This window comes from Rosa chinensis, chromosome 4, assembly GCF_002994745.2.
Source record: "Rosa chinensis cultivar Old Blush chromosome 4, RchiOBHm-V2, whole genome shotgun sequence".
NCBI lineage: Eukaryota > Viridiplantae > Streptophyta > Magnoliopsida > Rosales > Rosaceae > Rosa > Rosa chinensis.
In genome coordinates, this window is record NC_037091.1 from 59,425,205 (window position 1) to 59,446,030 (window position 20,826).

A 20,826-nucleotide genomic window follows, 5' to 3' on the forward strand; every position below is an offset into this window, starting at 1 on the left:
CCATGTCAATTGGATACATTTGCATCCTACAAATCAAATGGAGTCTACATTGTTTGTATTAATATGGTTGGTCTCAAGGACTTTAACCCAAGCAGATGCCTTTGCATTTAGCATATAATTTTGTCACTTTCTTTTATCAATTCACTAGTTTTGATATTTCTCAAAGTCAAAATGAGACGATGGATAAATATCTCACACCAATTCATATCGTTCTTCAGGAACAATATTTCTCCCCCTCATTGCAGGAGGATTGTCTCATTAAAGTGACAACTCGCAAATATGTAAATAAACAATTTGCTTGTGAGTAAGATTAGCAATCATCAAACTTGTAAGTGATTCCATGCAACATGGTAGACAAAAGATGAAGTAACCAGTCATGCCAAAATAGTGTATTTGGTTCAAGGAACTTCAGGTTCATGACATCATATGCCTTAATTTACTGCAGAAAATTCAATACAGTATATATCTGATGGCATAAAGTCTTCTCCAACCATATAATAAGCAAATAATGCAACAATATTTCAAATTCAGTAACATGATAGTAGCTCATTTGGAGCCATAGATCAAGATCTACAACTCTTGATATGGTTGTTACCTTAGCTTCAGTAAACATTAATTGTGAAATACTGATAATTGGAATGGACCAACTTCATTTTGAACTACTGGCCAAAATGATATACTCGAAAATTTTGAGTTAAAGACTACAATCCATAATAAAAGAGTAATTTTATTACGTGGAGAACCTCAAGTTCACTGTCACGTATATATTTGTGTAGTCATAAAGATGAGGGACTTCAAGCCCTCATATAATTGGAGATCCAAGAAACTTCAGGTTTCAATTTTTTTTTTCAATTTATAACAACCTCTTAAGGAACATCAGGTTCCTAGATAATCGGATTAAGAAACATTTAGTTTCAATGGGGACTTAGAGGTTACAATAAATCTGAGGAATAACACAATAGTGCTTTCAACTTTGCTTATTGTAAGCAAAAGACATCAGCCATGTGAGATGAATCTCAATGTTCTTACTAGTCAATGCAATTTAATTTGACCAGTGCCCTTTCGAAAGTGGCTTGATAATCATCCACCATATAGTGTACCATAGGCGACACACACCCAATTTACAATTTCCTCACATATGTGGATGATAGGACAATATTTACATTGACTCCTGATTTTTCTCTTGCCATGATCCACTTCTGGTGGCATTTCATGGTATAGCCATGTCAATCGGCTTTCTTACTATACAATGAGATCTATGAGACGGGGAGATTATACATCTCTAGTAATATTGGAGGCACAGAATGCAAAGGGACAATAATGTGTGCTCTTCTGGAGCCATCAATCAGATATGTAAGATTTGAGATGATTGTTATATTAGCCTCATAAGCATAACCATGCATAAAATTGCATTGCCTGAAAATCACTCAAAACATAAGTTTGAAGATGACAGAAATCAAATTTGTAAGAATTGAACAGTGGATCTCATAGGATATACACGAAGCTTCTGGTCCGTGTTATACAGGTAAAACATGACGTTTAATTATTGTGTTGTTGTTTGATGTAGATTAACATCAAATGCATTTTGAACTTCTAGCCAAAATAATATACTCGAAATGTCGAGTTCAAACTTCATGACCTTAACTTATGAGTGAAGGACTTTAGATGGTCATCTAGTTAGTTTGATCATTGAGGAACTTCAAGTCCTCATGTAATTAAGGATCAAGGAACTACAGGTTCTGATCTCTTTTAATTACAAAATCCACTATCACAAATTTGGGGTATACTCATACTCATTCGTCATAAACCAACAGTAAAATATCTGCTTACTTTTAAATTGGTGTCAATATAATTCTCTCAAAACTTCAGGTTTGAGGTTGACCGAGATTAAAACTCTTCGATAAATTGTCCATATATCCACTCGAAACTTAAGGCTCGAGTCTGCACAATTAGAACTTCAGGTTCTAAGGTGGAATGCTTTAAGCAGACATAAAGAAGAATGTATCAATCGACATATGAAAATTTACTCGAAACTTCTAGTTCGAGTTGACATAAAGTCAAATAAACTATGAATGAATTATATGTGTAATCGAAGCTTCAGGTTCGAATATTTTTTTCTATGAACTGCAAGTTCTAAGATTTCGTAATTTGAACTTCGGGTTCAAATAAATTTGATGCTTGAAACTTCAGGCTCGAGGTGGCTAAAGTGAATCTTCAAGTTCACTTTTAACTAATTTATATTTTATACTCAAAGCTTCAGGTTTGAGTTTTACTGTTAGAACTTCAAGTTCTGCTATGAAAGTTTGAACTTCTTGTTCAAAAATATTACACTCAAAATTCATATGTTCAAAGTATATGACTGCTGGTCCGTATGAGTAACAAAAAAAATAATTTAAAAGATAAGTACTGTAATGAAAGTACATAACAAAATAGGAAACTTGCAGGGAAACAGATAGATAATGGAATATATTTTACAGTTGAAACTTCTGGTTCCTTGAATGAAGAAAATACACAGAACTTCTGGTCTGCTTAACTTCACAAATATGATAATTTTTTTCTCTCCTCTAATCACACAAGAACATAATTTTATCTTGTGGAGAACGTAGCTTCTAGCTTTACATTCAAATTTGAACTCCAAATTCACATTGTCGTGCTGAGGAGGGAACCCCAATACCCAAACATTTTGAGGAACTTCCGGCCCTCTTATAATTATTGGGGATAAAAAAAAATATGTGAGTTCATATACTCATTGTATAGCTCTGAGGATCTTCTGGCCCTCATAATTGTATAAGTTCTGAAGAGCTTCATGTCGCAATTTTCCAATTTACATTTCATGATCCTAGAGGAACTTCAGGTCCCCATATGATCAGGAATCAAGCAACATGCGATTTTGATCATTGTATAATTCTGAGGAACTTCTGTCCCTTCATTTCACAATTTGGAATATGTAACTCTTGAGGAACTTCAGGCCCTCTGTAATCGAATCAAGAGACTTCAGGTCTCGATCTATTTTGATTACAAAATTCACAAGTAGATATAGGTGTGAGTTCACCATATAAATTTTCCAAATTGAATGAAAGAAGAAGGTGAATCAAATGGTCAAAATAGATAAATACATACCTGAAATTCTTTCAATTGAAAGAGTGAAATATGCACTTTCAAACATAATGCAAAATGGAAACATGATCAATTAACCATGTGTGAATATCATTGACATTGCCTATACAAGATTATGTTTAATCATAATAATGACATTCGAAGACTACTAACAGTGCTATATGGGCAATGATTATATAATAAATGATACAAATCCACTTGCTGCAAATCAAATTCAAGAAACCATCACCCAGTAGCCTTTTGTTGTAATTAAACACATAGGCATACCAAAATATGAGGATAATTAGTAGGTTGTGCTGCACAAAGGGAAAAAAACAGGCAGTAGAATTGTTGAATAAAAAAAACAAACCATGATCAGAAAGCATAGGTTACCGCACAATATGCACAGTATTGAGACAAGCATAGATATGCATATTGACTATCTCATATGTATATAATATTAATAAGGAACAGACCTTGGGAAGAAATAGGATTTCTACAACCTTTTGACCTTAATTAACATGTACTCGATCATACGCAAACAATTCCCTTCTGATTTCTGATTATCAATTGGGAGCCCATACCTACATGAAAGTAATCAACAAATAGATCTTTGATCGTTATGGCAGCTGATAGGGTTTATCATAAACACTTTCGTCAGCAGTGGAAAATACTCATAGATCAAGGTATTGGTCACAAGCAACAACGTTGCCCCATGTACCTATTTGACCATCATGGAGTATATAAGTAGGAAACCAAAAAATAGAGCAGAGCGTGCTGATAACGTGTCATAAAGTAGGGAGAAGATAGAGAGAGAAAAGTTGGGAGGAAGTAGAAGTATATCATTCAGTCTCATTAGCCTCCTTTATATAGAGGTAGGGTTTACATCAAAGTACACAACTAATGAGTATTTACATGGACATCCACATAGATAATAATATTTACAACATTTCTATTATTATTTTCTAGGCCTGGGAATTGCATACTGAAAAATCGAAACCGAATCTGACCGATCCGGGCCGATACCGATCGGGTCGGTCTGCAACTTCAATTCCACACAATATCGACTCGACCCGAACCGAATAGCATGAAAACGGGTCGGCCTCGGTATGGGTCAAATACATACCGTTTTGACCAACCCGACCCGATGTTCTAATAGGACGCACGACTTGTCGTTGATTTCAGCCCTAAACACTAAACCTAAACGCGTTACTTCTGCCGTTCTCATTTCTCAAACTCACCCAAACCCTAAATCGAGCCTCTCTCCTCCTCCATCGAAGACTCCCAGGCCCCAGCCTCTCAACCTCTCACTCCTCTCTGCTCTCCCCCATCGAAGACTTTCGGTTTCTCACTCTCACAGTCTCACTCCTCTTTGCTTACCTCCATCGAAGACTCTCAGCCTCTCGAAGAACCGAGACCGAAACAATAGCTCCCTCTACCTACTCGATCCAAGTCTCCTCCATCGAAGACTCGAAGGCTCTCGCTCTTCTCTCGCTCCTCTACTCCATCGAAGATCGGAAGCTGTCGCACTTCTCTCACTCCTCTCTTCCCTCCTCGAAGATTCGAAGGCTCTCACCCCTCTCTGCCCTCCATCGAGGAATCGATTCTTCAACTCGTTTCTTCAACTCGATTCTTCAATCCTCCCACTCCGAATCGATGGGAAAACTGGGAGTAAGTCTCACTTTCTCAAATTTTTCTGTTTTCATGATTGTGTAGCAGCATGATTGTGTAGCTTGATTTAAATTTGGGGTTGATTTGAATTTGGGATTCTGTTGATTTGAAATTGACAATGATAAGATGGTCTTAGTTATTGATTATGCCTCATTTGTGGTTGTCTGCGGGTCACAAGGTCACAAATGGTTTGTAGAAAAAGCCAAAGTCTTTGAGGCTCTGTACTTTCTGTTTTCGTGTTCATAACTTCATAAGCTGCATTGCATTGCATGTTTATATGTAATCGAGTAACCTGACTGTTGTGTAATTTACTTGTTTCAGTTTAAAAGCGGTAAGAAGAAAGCTCAAGGACAGAAAGAAGGAGATTTTAGTCTAGTTGTTTCTTCAACTGGTACCTCTCCCTCAATCCCTGACAGAGCTGAAGAAGATGTCACGGATGGAGGAGCTCCAGCTTCCTCATCTGACAAGGTTAGTAACAATCCTCGAGCTGATAGAAAACGTAGTTGGGTGTGGGAGCACTTTAAGGAATATAAGGATGTAAAAGTCACTAAAGTAAAGGGTCAAGCAGATATTGTAGAAGAATTTAGGAGGGCTAAGTGTATATATTGTCCTAAGGGTCCTCTAGGAGACTATGCTTGTGATCCCTACAAAAATGGGACTCAAGGGATGATTAGGCACATAAACAAATCATGTAAGTATTATCCCGGAAAGAGAGCGATAGATAAAAATCAGAAAGTGCTTGTTGGTGATAAAAGTAAGGGTAATTCTATGAAAATGGTAGCATTTAATCCTCTTGAAGTTATGAAAGCATGTGTTGAAATGGTTGTAGTTGATGAGCTTCCTTTTAGCTTCGTTGAAAAGCAAGGGTTTAGGCATTTTTGTCATGTTGCAGTGCCAATGTTTAAGGTCTCTTGTAGGAAAACTTTGGTTAAAAATTTTCTTACATTGTATGATAAGACAAAGAAGAAGTTGAAAACTAATTTAGCACACTATAGGGTCTGCCTAACCACTGACACTTGGACAAGTGTTCAAAATTTCAACTACATGGTGCTAACTGCACACTTTATTGATGATAAGTGGGAAATGCATAAGAGGATAATCAATTTTTGCACTATTTGTAATCATAGTGGGAATTCCATAGGTCTTTTGATTGAGTCATGTTTGCTTCAGTGGGGGATTAACAAGGTTTTAACCATCACAGTAGATAATGCAGCAGCCAATAAATGTGCTATTAAGTTTGTTAGGTCCAAACTTAACAAAAGAGAAAAACCAGAATCAATCTTAGAGGGTAAGTACATGCATGTTAGGTGTACTGCCCATATTTGTAATTTGACTGTTGGTAGTGGGTTGAAGAGACTAAATAGATGAGTGTTGGCCATTAGAAATGCGGTGAAGTTTGTTAGTTCTTTACCAGCAAGGTTAGATAGTTTTAAGGCATGTGTAGAACTGGAACAGATCCCTTGCAGAGGATTGGTTGTTATGGATGTTCCCACGAGGTGGAATTCAACATTCTTAATGTTGGAAGCTGCCTTGCAGTTCAAAGCAGCCTTTGCAAGGATGGAGGAGCAACCGGACAACGGCTTTTCAATCTATTTCAAAGAGCCTGACGAAGAGTATGATGAGGATGGGACTTTGGTTCCAAGTAAAAGCAAGAGGCCTAGAGTGGGGCCTCCATCCGAGGATGAATGGGATAAGGCGGAAGTGTTTGTGCAGTTTCTTAGGGTATTTTATGAAGTAACTCTAAGAGTTAATGCAAGTAATAGGCCCACAATCCATACCACTTTTCATGATGTGTTGTCAATCGAATCAGAGATTAGCAAGCTCTTCATAGAACCTGAAATTGCAATAGGTTTGGACACCCAGAAGGTTTTGAGTGATATGGCAGAAAATATGAGGTCCAAATTCATCAAGTATTATGGTGGCTTTCGGGATTTGAATCCCTTGGTGTTTATGGGGCTGATCCTTGATCCTAGATTCAAGCTAAGGCATGTAACTCATCTTTTGACAAATGAAGGGTTTGAATTGGAAGATGTGCGGACTAAAACGACAGAGTTACGTGATGTGTTGATGTCCTTGTATGAAGAGTATGCACCAAAGGAGGCCCCTGCAAAGAAGAGAGGTCAAATAGAGGTTGAAAGCTCATCTTCACAAAGCACTGTAACAAGCACCGGCAGCAGAGGAAGACAATCTTACATCAATGATTGGAGGAAAGTAGTTTCTGAGCTTGATGTGGCTGTGGTTTCACATGAAGTAGACAAATACTTGTTGGACCCTCTTGAATTCACAAATGAGAAGGAAGGGTTCGAGTTCCCGATTCTGCTATGGTGGAAGATCAATGGAGCCAAGTACCCTATACTTCAAGCAATAGCTAAAGATGTGTTGGCTGTTCAAGTTTCGACAGTTGCATCGGAGTCCACTTTTAGCACCGGAGGGAGAGTAATCGACAATTTTAGGAGTTCATTGACTCCTAAATCTGTCGAAGCATTGATTTGTCTACAAAGTTGGTTGAGGGGGAGTGATATTAGTTGCATAGAAGATGAACCATGCATCAAAGATTATGAGTTCTATGAAAAGTGTGAGAAAGGTGCAGATTTTTAACTTTGTGTGTTTGTTTTTTTAGTTTTCGCTTTTTAGTTTTTACATTTCAGTTTCTGCATTTATTTTTTACATTCTGACTATAGTTTCTTGTGTTTTGTACTTTGGTATGTAGATCATGTAACCTCAGCCTCTTCAACCTCTTGTCCTCCTCCAAAAGCTAAGGGAAATAATGGTATTGGAACTAATGATGAAGTTGTTTAACTCAGTGAAGATGACTCCGAGGATGAAATGGTGTCTGATGATTCAGAAAACAGTTGATGCCTTGATGTGATCAGTTTCTGACTTTCTGGTTTATGCTGCAAGGATGGACTCTTTCATATTTTCATGAACTTATTTCAATTGGTAATTTGCTACTGTGGTTAACTGGTTTCTGAACATTTCCATGTACTATTAAGCTGAAAGGCTTAGAACATGTAATATTAAGTTCTATATTCTGCTTTGATTTGCATTTTGGACAGAAATGTGCATGAAGTTCATTGGAGAACTAATTAGAGATGTTTGCAAATTTACAATGCTGCATTTTATCAGGTTTCTGGAAATTTTGCTATTCAAAGCAGGTGGTACCGATTGGTACCGAACCGATTGGATTCGGGCCTAATCGGTATGGCAGCTGAGTTTCCGGTGTCCCGAACCGAACCGAGCCTACTATAAACTCGGTATCGGTATCGGTATAGGCATGTTACCGAGCCGAGCCAAACCGATCTCAGGCCTACTTTTTAATGAAGAAAGAAAATTTATGAAATTTGTCTTCTATTTTTTTCCGATGACAGGAAAAAAACAAACTCACGATCTACGCTCATTCTCAGCTGATCCAAATGGAACGCTGGGGATATTGAGAAGGGGCAAGCAAAAAAACCAAATGGTAGGATTAGAGGATTGATGAGCTAACGCAGCGAGACGATCAGCAACAAAATTGGCTTCGCGATATATATGGACTGGAATTGTTGAGCCAACAGCTTAAACTCCACTAGGGTTTTGATTCGCCATGGCACTTCAGATTTTCCACGAAAGCACTCAATTAACAACTTTGAATCACCTTCAACTAAGATATGTTGATGCTGGTGTAGAAGAGTCGTATGCAAACCTTTTCTAAGGGCAGTGGCTTCAACTACAAGTACTCCAGTATGACCTAGCTTCTTATTTACCGCAAACAATGGATTCCCATCAGAATTTCTAATAACAAATCCAATGGTGGTTGTACCATTCTGGACAGAACCATCAAAGTTCAATTTGACCTGGTTCAAATCCGGAGGTTGTCATTTACTGTGAAGAGACTTAAAAATGTGATGAGGTCTAAAGTGCGGGTTGGCTTTGCAGTAATTAGATCCCAAGAAAGCAGCCCTAAACGTAGTTTTAATTGGGGAAGGATCTAACTGCTGAAAGACAACCCTATTCCGGGTATGCCAAATTGACCACACAAGTAACAGACTATTAGCTAGTACTCCTTGATTTTGAGCAGAAGTAGCAATCTGGTGGAGCCAAGAAACAAAAGAATTATTCCACAGAGTAGGACTTGGAAGGTTAGAGGAAATCCAAACCTGTGTTGGCAAACTGGCATTGCATAAATAAATGGTCAATATTCTCTACCTGGGAAGAGCAAAACGGACAAAGAGGTGAAACATTAGGATTGTAAGTGCAAATTCTGCCTCTTGTTTTTAAATGGTTCCTGATGAGCAACCAAGCAAAAATCTTTACTTTGGGAGGTATATTTAAAGTCCACATTTTGTTCAGGAGAGAAAAATTAGAAGAATCTGGGATATCTTTATTTTAAAGCCATGAAACACTTTTGACAGTGAACTTACCTGAAGGTGAGGGCCTCCAGAAAAACTCATTAGCTATAGGGTAAATAGGCAACGGAATAGCCGTTATTTGATCTACAATATCAGGGGTAGGATATGAAGAAGAGCTTCTGTATTCCAACTCATATTATGGATGAAGTGTGACACCGTAATTGACCAATCAATTGAATGCCTTTTATTCTCAGGAACAATAGAGAAAAAAGGAAAATGTAACACCCAATTGAAAGACCAAAACAAAATGGACTTACCATCTCCCACAATCCAACTAATGCCTTCTATTAAGAGATCACGAGCATCCAAAATCCCTTTCCAAGCCATGGAATTAGCAGTCTTTTTCTGAACAGTGAATAGATGACCATTCCTAAGATATTTTCTAGTTACAAGCTGAACCCACCAGTTATCCGGTTGTGTAAGAATCTTCCAGCTTAGTTTAGCAAGAGCTGCTTTGTTAAAGTGCTCAGGAGGTCTAATTCCTAAACCTCCCTTGGATTTAGGCCAACAAGTTTGATGCCAAGCTAGGGTGGGTATTGCCCTAGAAAAAAGATCTGCATTCTTTGTTAATCCTGTCAGAAAGATTTTTAGGACATTTAAAACAAGAAAGAATATGATTTGGCATCCTTGCTGAGTTAGCCTTAATTAAAGTAAGCTTACCACATCTGGAGGGGGTATGAGCTTTCCACCCGACAAGTTTCTTCTGAATTTTCACAAAAATATCATTCATATTGAGAGGATCTTTCCAGCACACAATGTTGTGCACACGTAGATATTTACCTATAGAAGTTTTGTGTTGAATGCAGAGTAAGCAAGCAATATCTCTTTTAACAAAAGCATCGACATTAGTTGAAAAGAAAATAGTGGACTTATGATAGTTAACCTGCTGGCCAGAGGCCTTTGAGAAAGCATTTAAAGTATGTAAAATATTTTTAGCTACAGAATGGGATGCTTTTGAGAAAATCAAGCAATCGTCTGCAAACATTAAATTTGAAACTTTGATACCACAAGGAGAGGATAGAATACCAACCTGGGACCTAGACTTTGAAGTTAAATGATTTAAATTTCTTATGAGAGGCTCCATAGCAAAGGATGAAAAGATAGGGTGACAATGGATCACCTTGTCTAATTCCCCTGGTAGGCTGAAAACTACATTTGGGAGTACCGTTGAGCAAAATGGAGAAGGAAACCGTTTTTAAACAAATATGAACCAAATCAATCCAATCAAAATGAAAGCCAAAAGCCTGCAAGCAAGCAGTTAAATAGTCCCAATGAAGGAAATCATAAGCTTTCTCCAAATCTAGTTTGATAGCCATACAACCACGCCTTCGTTTTGTCTTATTAAAAGAAGAAAATATCTCATGAGCTATGAGAATGTTATCATGAATTGACTTGTGGTGACCCGAGAGGGGGGGTCCCACAGCGCCACGACCCCAAGCCAATGAGAAACCGACATGTCACGAATGACATCCCGATAACTCACCAACCCGAAATCGCAAGGCCTTTTGGGTTCAAACTGTTGGTTTACAAAACACTTTCTTGGACAAATCGTTCTAGCAACCAAACAACACATTTTCAAAAGCGGAATTTGAAATGGGCTAAGAGTTTTGGGCTTGTAACAAGAGCCCAACTCAGAAAATGACAAATCACTAAGTAAATACAAGTATGAGAGACGCGCCCCAGGGTTGCGGGTCTCCAGAGATTTTGTAAACGAGTAAGAAATAAATAAAAAAGTAAATTAGTGAGAAAGTAAATAAACAAGTTACTTCAAAATCCGGTAAAGGACCAAAACCATTTCTTGATAAAGTCAAGGAGAAAGGCGCCAAGCCGAGCCATGTGCCTCCTCTGTATGCTCCCCGACCACATACTCAAAACCTGCACACTGTTGTAGGGGTGAGCTTTCGCCCTCGCATGCCCAATAGGGGCCGACCCAACCATGTTAGGTTTGAAAGATAATATACTTGAAAATATTTACTACATAATATTGTGCACGTTTATCGAAGATACTTTAAAAAGAGGCAACCACAAACATTTATTTCTTTTATAAAGCATATGCAGTATGCTTCACACAATTTGGAGCTCCGAGATACTTACCTGCCGGCTAAACTCAAACAAATCGGTGACCGACCTGATTCGTCATCCTTCAAGAACCGGCCAACTACTCTGTAGTCCTTATAACTACAAGTAGCGAAAGTGTCCATTTCCTGGCCCTGAGTCTCCTATGACTGATTCATTGTCTGTACTCACTCTTCCTCGACAAACATAGGAGCATGGCCCCCTCCGGAGGTTCACGGTTATTGACACCGTGGGATCCCTAGGAATCTACGCGTCTAGGTCCCATTCACTTTCAGGTCACAAGTACGAACGTACAATGGGGTACAGTATCTCAACATACAAGTCTAGCCTCGGTTTTTGCAATCGATAAATATCAGTTATGGAAACACAGATAACATGAGGCATCGACTAATGAACAACCAAAAACGTTCTTGCAGGCAACATATCATCTTAGAATAGCATTCCACATATATCGAAAAGCCTCTAACAAGGAAGGGACAGCTCACCCTACCTGGAATTGGAGTGCTCGCCCAAACTTAGCTTCGTTTCCGACTTTCGATACTTCGTCCAATTTCATGTGCACACACTCGAGTCCTTTAACAAAAATTATACCAATAAGTAACTAATTCATGACTCACTTTAAAATTCACCAAATAACCCATGATCGATAATTATTAGAGACCATTCCCGAACAATTCACTTAGAATAGTAAGCTCATTCGGGATATGGTGATCATACTTCTTTCGATGAGATAGTTCGGGTTAAATATTTGATGTCATGGTCTAGCATTCCTTTCTTAAGCAACAAATACACTTACCATTCCCAAATAATCCAAGGGATGTAACATTTGAATTATTTAGGATATGGTGATTATACTTAGCACTTTGACCAAAATTCATTTAGCATTTCTACTTTAAGAAAACAAATGACAATTACCATTTCAGTACGATTTCACCTATCAAAATCATTTCGGGATATGGTAACATTAGAATACTTCGAGTTTCTAACCTTGTTTCATGAACCTCAATTGAATATACAAAACCCATTATTTTCACTATCGATTGTTCCTTAACCTAGTTCACAACATAACTCATTTTTCATTAACGGTCCATTCTCATTTATCAATTTCTTTCTATGTCGCATCACATAGTAATTCTATTGAATTTACTACGGACACCCGATACACATTTTAAACCATCCCTACACATCCATTCTTTTAACATCACTTCTGTCAAGCATGTAATACAAAAACCCAATTCAAGACTTAAGGCTTTAACAATCGACTAAACATCAAACTTGCAGACCGGAAGCAACTCAAATTACCATCCTTCACTACAAGATATGATTATCATACAAACACCATCAATCAACTACAAGGAAGTTTCCCAGAATTTCTCCAATAATTCCAACTCACCTTGTGATCAATTTAGATCAAAGTTTGCACTCTTACGGAAAACACAGCAAGTCTAAGCCGGTGTAGCTAACTAATTCCCCAATTCTGTATTCAACACAACCAAGGCTCAGTCCATAGTCTAATACCAAAATCGATCAAAAGACAAACCAGAAAAGTAGTCGGAGAGAACCTCGGTGAAGGCCGAGTGCACCCAAACACAGCTTCTCCAGAAACTGGATCAAACTCGCAGAGTATGTACACCAGCGTGTACAGTATGAATAATGGACTACCTTTCACATGCCACTCAAGCTAGAAGCGCTGGAGAAGTTCCAGACTCGAAGAACACGGCGGAGCCGTGGCTACCCAAAACTCAAATCGGTCAAAATCGATCGAATGGAAGAACTAATTACACAGACTTGAATAGCATAATGAGATGAGTGATTTCCATACCACTTACAGCTCAGACGATGGCTAGAGTCACCGGAAATTGCAGAACTCGCCGGAGGAGACACCAAGCTTCCAGTCATCGATTCTCCGTCTACTATCGATGCATGGACGATCAGAGGCCACAAGGAGGTAGGCGACACAAGACGAAGAGAATGGTGCCCTGTACCGTCGTAGGGTGGCCGGAGATCGAAGAAAGTAGAGGAGTAGTGGTGTCGCGACTGGGGTGGTCGTGTGCGGAGGACAGAGTTGATACATGACGATGCTGGGCTCGGGTTTTGGTGGTGAATCGGTTAGTGGTGGCGGTGAGTGGAGAAAGTGATCGAAAGTAGCCCTTTTCGGCTAGACATGGTGGCGTGAACTGTGGTGGTTGCAGGCAGTGCATGTCGAAGGTGAAGCTTGGGCTTTGGTCGGGTTTTGGTGCTGCGTCGATTGATGGAGGCGGTGTGGTGAGATGGTGGCAGCAGCTGGGGTCTCCGGTGGTTGCAGAAGGAAGAAGAGAAAGAGAGAGGTCGGGGGAGAGAGAGAGAGAGGAAGAGTTTTGGGTGTTCTGGGGTTTCCAAGTTGGTAACCTTCTATTTATAGTTTAGGTGCGCAAAGACTGTCTTGCCCTTTCGACAAATTACCCGGAATGCTCTAGCTAACCTCCTTCGGGTTTTCGGTTTTTGTTTCGTTAATCTTTTTTCGTCAATGACGTCTTTAGCCATTTCTCGACTCCATCTTAGGCCCAAAATATGAAATTTCAATATAGCCCAATTCTTCTTCTTCTTCGGACCAACTTTGATAAATCTTTGTCTCGACAATAATCGTTACTCATTAGTCTGTCAAGCCCAACTATACTTAAATGGCTCGAATCGTAGTTTTGGCACGCAAAATAATTTCCGAAATAAATTCCTTCACTAAAATCACCATACGAAAATTTTATTGGGGAAAAATTTACCGTCGAAAATCAACTAAAATTTTTCAGGGGCTCACATGACTTACCTGGGGCAAAAGCTCCCTAGTTATTGGAGATGCATTTTGTTATCAAAGGTCGAAGTCTGGAAATCATTGGTGATTACTTTGTAAGCCACATTACAAAGGCTAATAGGGTGATAATGATTCACTGTCTCCGAATTCTCATTTTTAGGAATGAGGACTATATTGTACGATTGATAAGAGATAGATCATGATGATGATTAAAGAAATCATACAGTACCTTAAACAAGGAGTCTTTCACCTGATTCCAATAAATGTGGAAGAAAATAGCATGCAAGCCGTCCGATCTAGGAGCTTTGAGCAGGCCAATACTATGCACAGCAGTAAATACATCTTCCATAGTAACTGGTGCAAACAAAGTTTGGTTATCTTCAACAGAAATACACGGATGAATGCAAGCAATAAAAGAATGTAAAACTTCCTTTGTAGGATGGTTAGAAGCAGTGAACCTTTTCTTAAAAGCCTGAATAAAAATATTAGCGATCTAATCTGAATAATTAGTCCAGATACTTGCATCATCTTGGATGAGGAGAATTTCGTTTCTTTTCCTAGTAATAATGGCTTGCAATTGGAATAACTTGGTATTTTTATCCCCAAATTGAAGCCACTTGGTTTTAGCTCTTTGAGCCCAAAAGAGTTCTTCCTCCTTGAAAAGCTCTTCTAGTTGGTTAGTTAACAGTAATTCCTGCTCCATTCTAGTATGGGAATCAAAAAGATTTTGAGTAGTACTCTGAAGGGTCTGTAATTGAGCATGCAACTCCTTCGTTCTTTGAAACAGATTGCCAAGTATAGTATAATTCCAATTCCTTGCCAAGGCTTGAAAAGCATTGACCTTGGATAAAAAATTCTCAGTAGAATTACCCATACTATTTGTGAGCCAAGTAGTCTTAACAATATTTAAAATCTAGTAGCATTACCCACACTATCTGTCACGCCCCTGATTTTTAACACAAATAAAAATCGATATACAATCTCATAATTATATATGAGTGATCGTTCAGTCATCAATATCAAATACCTGAAATTTTTTTCCCTTTAAACTACATACATATTGATGCCCTGAACCAACTATGTCAATATTGACCCGCTCCACAAAGTCATATATTACATAAGCTTATGAATTAAATTGTCAACAACAAAATAAAACATAAATGCTTATTAGACCTTACTACAACGGAAGTCCAAATAACGGTAAAGTCACAAAATTGGCTTCCTACCGTTAAGCTGCAAGTATGCTAGCTCAGCTTCCGCCCTGATTATCCTACCCTGCAGGATTAACCCCTACACAGTTTGAATGGTTCACCGGGTCGCCACACAACAAACCCGGTAAGCTTTTGCAAGCCTGCATGAGTAACTCAAAACAATCAACATAACTCACATAATAAATAAGGAAAACAACTCACACTTTGATTCCTTAAAACCACGCAACATAGAAAACAACTCACTCCTTAGTTTCTATCAAAGATTAACATAGAAAGCAACTCACTCCTTGATTTCTATTAATTGTAACATAGAAAACAACTCACACCTTGATTTATATTAATCGTACCATAGAAAGCAACTCACACCTTGATTTCTATCAAATCGTTAATAAGGAAAACAACTTGCACCTTGTCCCTTTAAAAACCGTTACTAAGAAAGCAACTCACACCTTGTTCCCTGAAAACACGTAATCTCATGAGTTAGATATAGCCTTGCCCCGTTACCCCATGAATCACAAATGGCAGACTAGAGCTCTAACTGAATTCGTAACCACTCATCCGGCCAAAGACGTGATTACCTGATATTCTGCCCAAGGTCATAGACCTTCATTCCTCGAACTTTTCAGTCCCTTGAAATAAAACATTAAAGAAGTCGCACAAGACTCAAAATGTTACACAAATCTCAACGCTTTTCAAAACAATCGAAATCAACATTTCCACAATCATTGTTTTCCGAAAAGCCATAACACAAAACAATAAATGAACATAATCATGCAAATTGTTTTCATACACAAATCCACTAAAACATATATATTTCATGTAAATATATATATACGTAGTCATCCGCTCAGGAATACCTACTAATACCAACTATAGTTTGCAGTTAATAAATAACTTTCAAAACGATAAGGGTATTCCGTTCGTAAATGAACCTTGTGAGATTACTCACCTCAAAACTCCTGCTGCGTCTTCAATAGAGAACAAAGCAGCCAATCCACAAAATAACAGTCCAAAAAATACTTCGTCAAGTACCTAATCACATACGGTTTCAGCTTAGTAACAATTCACAAACGATTTAAGTCCAAAACCCCTATTATGAACTAAAATCCCCAAAGTGGCTCCAATCGGGGCGAAACCACATCTAAGACCTCCCAAAGTCTCCGAAATACTTCCACGATCGATATGTCCAAACCGCAAGTCGATCGGACGCTCGGATCCTCAAAGATCGAATAAATCAACCGGTATGAAACCGTAAAAATCATAACAAATATGAACTCCAAAAATTGCATATTATATATCGAAACGCTCGTATCGATGAGTTGAAGATATATAATATCAGAAACAGTTCCTAATATGGCCAGAACGCCGCCACAGACGGTGGAGCATCGCCGCCCTCCAAAACTCAATATTTCACAAAACTTCCAACATTAAAGATGTTCATCTCAGCATGCTTAACAATTTTCATAACTAGCACGAAGTCAAAATCGAAGCGTAAAGGGTCAAAAAATACCTCGCAAGCCGTGGATTACTGTTCAATCCGAGTTGGACCAAGTTTTACGTGAATCAATCCAAACAACCACCACAGATCGATCCTGGAGTCTTCTGCGAGCTTCCCAAGCCTGGTTTGAAGCTTCACCGACGTCGGAGATGGAAGAACCGATAGGGTTTGAATACACAAATCTTCACCGCCTTCTAGCGCTGCCGTGGGTGAGAATCGTTGTTAGAGGATGCCAGAGGGACGACCGGAGCAAGGAGGTGATTTGATCTGGAGAGTTTCACCATCGGAGACCTCCGGAGTTCGCCTGAAAAATTGGGTCTGGTCAGGTCGGGTAGGCAGGGTCCGAGTTGGGGCAGACGGATAATTTCAATATTGAAGGTGCAGCCGAGAGAGAAGAGAGACAGAGAAGAGGGTTTCCGGAAATGGAAAATGGGATTTATAAAAATATTTTCTGAAATTCCTTATTTATACCAAAATAGAAACTTCTTCCAATGACCATAACTTCTTCATACAAACTCCGATTGAGGTGTTCCATATGTCCACGAACTTGTATCGACGCGTTCTACAACTTTCGTGAAGGAAGTTTTCCAAGAATCCCAAATTATAAAAATTCAAACTTCGCACGACCCCCTAAACTGTGAAATTCGAATAATTATACGTACGAAAACTATTCTATTTCACATACAACTTACGAATAAAGCACAATAACAATTATTCGTACAACTGGTCCATTATTAATTACCAAAATTAAATAACGAAAATCCAGGTCATCACACTATCTATGCTAAAGTTTCAGGTCAGATGATTAACTTGCAAAAATCTAGTGTTGTGTTCAGTGGTAATGTCAGTCTACGAAGAAAGAACCACTTGGCTTCTATTCTGGGTGTTCAGTGTGTTAATGAGCATGGGTTGTATTTGGGATTACCTATTCATGTAGGTCTTAACAAAACTGCAATCTTTGCATTTATGAAGGAATGACTCACTAAGAAGTTAATCAATTGGAGGTCGAAGGTTCTTAGTGCAGGAGGTAAAGTGTTGCTTATTAAAGTGGTAGCTCAGACTTTACCTAACTATGTTATGAACTGCTATTTGTTACCTCAGTCACTCTATGATGATTGGCAGCAGCTTTGTTCCCAATTCTTTTGGGAGAGTATAGATGAAAAAAGAAAAATCCATTGGAGATCCTGGGAGAGAATGTGTCTTCCCAAGGAAGCAGGAGGTATGGGCTTTAAATTTTTGTATGCACATAATCTTGCTATGCGCTCAAAACAGGCCTAGAGAATTCTCTCTAATCCGGACTCCTTGATTGCTCAAGTGTTTAAAGCTATTTATTACCCCCATGGAAATTTTCTCAATGCTGACATTGGAGATAGATTGATAGACCATCATATTCATGGAGAAGTATAATGGAGGCCCGACCTATCTCAAAAGCTGGACTTTCTTGGAGAATTAGTAATGGTACCTCTGTGAATATTTGGGAGGATGACTGGATCCTAAATGTCTCCTCTCATTCTTTACTCAAACCCAATGATTCGACTTTTGAGCTGGTATTAGACTTGATAGATGTTAATTCTTGGTCTTGGGATGTTGTGGTTGTTCAGTCTTGTTTCACGCCTGAAGTGGCTGCTCATGTGCTATCTATTCCATTGAGTCAACGATATGGTGTTGATAAAGCTGCATGAAAGTTCAATAAAAAAGGTTATTTCTCTGTTAAGTCGGCCTACAAAATAGCTCTAGATTTTTGTATTGGAAATATTTTTGCTTCATCATCTAATGGGGATTTAGGTGAGCTGCATTGTGTTATCTGTTCTCAGGCTATTGAAACCATTGAGCATTTATTTTGCGAATGTGGTATTGCTAGAGAGATCTTCGGTGTCCCCCCCCCCCCCCCCGGTTTTCCTTTTCTTCTTCCAGTTTGCCTTGGAAAGAGTGGTTATTAGAGAAGGCTAACTCCTAGTCTATTTGATAAATTGCTGATCATGTTATGGAATCTTTGGAATAATCGAAATGATAAACTTTGGAGAGGGCAGTCTAAATCTGGACCAAGTTTGGTCTCCTTGTCTATGGCTTGGTACGAGGAATATTTATAGGCTAATAAGCCTAGTAATAGTTCTACTTTGGCTAGTCAAAAGAGTTGTAAACAATGGCAAGTCCCTGAAGATCATGTACTTAAATTAAATGTTGACGGTGCTTTTCTGACCAATGTCCAGTTCGGAGGTATATGGGGTGTGCTTCGAAAGTCCCAAGGGCAGTTCCTTGCTGCTTTCTCACACATGAGGAATTTTGTCAGTTCTCCTCTTCATATAGAGCTACTGGCTATGAAGAATGGTCTGGAATTACTACAGGCAATGCAAATTATGGTGGAAAGTGATTGTTTATTGGCTGTCCAGGCTCTTAATACTTTACACTGTGCATTATCTCTTTTGAGTGCTTTGATTCTTGATATCAAGGACTTGCTGAAATCTAATGTGGGAGTTAGTGTCATCTTTTCTCCTAGGCAAGCAAATACAGTACCTCATAGGTTTGCCAATCTTAGTTTTGACTCTAATGTACATCTTAAGTGGTTTGATAATGCTCCAGAATTTATACCGGATGCCCTTATGTACGATTCAAATTGTACTTAGTAATAAAATTCATTCCTTTTATATAAAAAAATTAATTAAAAATCTGGATGATGCAACCACATGGCCTCAAGCCTAAAAGCTTTCCTTTTCTGATTGAGACTAGGATTGAGAGATAAATAAATTGGTCCATGATCAGACCCAGTAATAGGAAGATTATTTAAGCTCATAAAAGGGACAACCGATAAAGCATCAGTGTTAGCAACGGCACGATCAAGACGTTCATAAATTCTATGATCATCCTGCTGTTTATTGGTCCAAGTATATATATTACCAGTGAAAGGGAGAGAGACTAAACCTGCACTATTAATAAAGTCTCTAAATTGGATCATATATCTATTGGTGGTTCGTACACCACCACTTTTCTCCTCTAGATTTAAAATACAATTGAAATCACCCATTAAAATCCAACGCCCATTAAAATCCAAGGGACAGAGGTAGAACATTAATAGCAAGAAGAGTGTTCCATAACTCAAGTTGTCTTTGTTTTTTAGGATACATGTACACAAAGGTCACTAACCAAGAAGAAGCAGAAGATTTAAGTGTAATACGACAATGTATAAACCGCTCATGAGAATCTAAAATAGAAATATCATACAAACTTCCATTCCACAAAAGTATCAAGCCACCAGTTCAACCAACAGAAGGAACACAACTATAGTTACAAAACGGAAGCTTACTAACTAGTCTAGAAGCTGCATCCTCATCCATCATTGTATCTAGTAAACACAAAATATCAAAAGCTAACAGAGATTTGAAGAAGGTGACTTGAGCTAGGAAACCTTGTCGTGAACAACCACGACAGTTCCAACGTAAGATGCTCATCTGGAGACTAAAGCAGGTGCAAAGTTATCTACAGAATCAGTCTTAGCTTGTGAGTTATGTTCAATTCTAGGATAGTCAATCTCCAGGGCAATAGCTTTAAATTTGTCTTCTATTCAAATCACTAAATCAATGTAAAAGATTTAGGCATTGAAGTGTGAAGTTATTTTAAGATAACATAACACGAGGGTTTTTTGGTGTGTCGTGTGATTCGTCGAGTTAATCTTTATCAATTGAATGTGAGATATTTGATTGAGTAGTGAGTCGTTTCTTATTGTCTTTTAAATAATTAAAGATATATTTGTTTCTCTAAATTACTTCATTGCATTCAATTGAACATTATCAATTGATCACAAGAGAAATTCAGTTAAGTAGCCATTTGGCCGGCTACTTTTATTAGCAATATCAAAATATAACTTTTTTTCTATATGGTGGTTCTAGTTGGACCTCCAAATTTGATATTTGGACCTCCATCTTTTTTCAATTATCAATAGACTTTGTCAACTCATATAAAAAGACAAATTAGGACAAAGAGAGAAAAAAAAAACAAATACTCTTCTTACCTCCCTCATTAATATAACATTCAATTTTCTTTTGGACAATCGCATTAATATAGCATTCAAACTTTTTTTGAAATTTCCTTATATAACTTTATATA